Below are 1964 nucleotides of genomic sequence, written 5' to 3'. Positions count from 1 at the left end.
TATAAAGTTAAAAATAAGGGTTCCCATTTAAGAAAATTATAAATAAGGGTTTTTATCCTTGAAGGGACAAAAAAAATAATGATTTGACTATATATTATTGTAGAGTTTTTTGAACTTGATAATTTTTCTGTATAATAAAATTTAAAATTCTCAATTTTTTCTGAGAAAATGAGTGTCTTACCAGATTTTGATCACTTTGTATAATATATCAAAGAATTGCCCTACACATACAAGTGTATATTCTTTTATTAATCGACATCTTTCTTTTTCTAATAGGCGAAATCTTATAGGCGAACAATTAGGGATAATGGTTGCAAAGAGAATTTTAACTATTAAGCCTTGTAGAGAATATTGAATTTTAAAAATTAATTAATTTTTTGAACCCTAGCTCTAAATTACATTCACGAAAAATTTTATCTAAATCAATTTTGCCACAATTGTATGCAAAAGCTAAAGAAAAAATTAAAACGAATTTAATTAATTTGAATTATATTGCATTTACAACTGATGGGTGGACATCCCTTAAAAATGATAGTTTTGTTACATTAACTATTCATTATATTGACAAAAATGAATGCACTTTAAAGTTTTTTTTACTAGGGTGTTATTATTTTGAAAAATCACATACGGCAAATAATTTGTCAATTTTTTTAAATAATTGTTTTAAAGAATGGGAAATAACTGAAAAAGTTATAATTGCAGTAAGTGACAGCGCCGCTAATATTACAGCTGCCATAAATATGATAAAAAATTGGTGCCATATACCTTGCTTAGCTCAAAGTATTAATACTATTGCTCAAAGCGGTTACAAATTGTCCATAAAAAAGTTAAACGCATAGTTGAACATTTTAAACGTAGTTGTCAGGCTTACAGTAAATTAAAAAATATGCAAAAACAAATGGGTTATGCGGATTTAAAACTCATTCAAGACATAACTACAAGGTGGAATTTTACGTACGATATGTTTGAGAGATGTATTCGTATAAAAGACACAAAAATATCTACAGTACCAATTTTAGGTAATATTGAAAATATATCTTATGAAGACTGTGATATAATGCAATACTACTGTGATATTTTTAAACCCCTTAAAGAAATTACAATTGAATTGAGTAATGAAAGAGGTGTGTCAATATCCAAAGTATTAATTTTAACAAATGTATTATTGTCTCATGTTAAAGATAAATTTAATGATATTAAGGTACCCGAAGTAATTCATACAATTCTTGCTAAAATGATCACCAAAGCCGAAAAAAAAATTCAAGGTATTAGCCAGTTCTTACCGAAGCTACTCTTTTAGATACGCGTTTAAAAAAAAAAGGTTTTGTTAATCATTTTACATATCAACGTACTTATGAAAAGATTGTACAACGAGTAGCTGGATTTATTTTGCAAAGCAACAGAAAGAATTACACCAAACAGATATAGAACAACAGGACCACGCGAACGAAAAAATTCATAGTGAAACTGAAGCCGTAGACATTTGGAAATAGTTTGACTCTCAAGTATAACAACAAAAAAGTTTATTTATTTATTGTGTTATTTAATCAAGTATTTAATTTTTTTAAGGTGGTAACTTCATCAAAAAAAAAAACTACTACTAGTGAAGCGATTATTGAGTTAGATAGGTTTTTAAATGAGCCTATAACAGTAAGAAAGTCGGATTCTTTATTATGGTGGAATGAGAGGAAAATGATGTTTCCTAACTTATTTAATCTTGTATTGTTGATATTATGTGTTCCTTCAACTTCTTTTCCGTGCGAACGGACATTTTCTAAAGCGGGATACACAACAACTGAAAGACGTAATAGACTTACAGTTAAAAATTCAGAGATGTTACTGTTTTTAAATAGTAATTTTTGATTAGGAATATAATTTTAGAAGACGTTTTTTATGTAGTTAAATAATTTAACGNTGATTAGGAATATAATTTTAGAAGACGTTTTTTATGTAGTTAAATAATT

This window comes from Daktulosphaira vitifoliae, unplaced genomic scaffold, assembly GCF_025091365.1.
Source record: "Daktulosphaira vitifoliae isolate Bord-2020 unplaced genomic scaffold, ASM2509136v1 Scaffold_2, whole genome shotgun sequence".
Lineage (NCBI taxonomy): Eukaryota > Metazoa > Arthropoda > Insecta > Hemiptera > Phylloxeridae > Daktulosphaira > Daktulosphaira vitifoliae.
The sequence above is the reverse complement of the archived record's forward strand: the minus strand, read 5'-3'. Positions refer to the sequence as shown.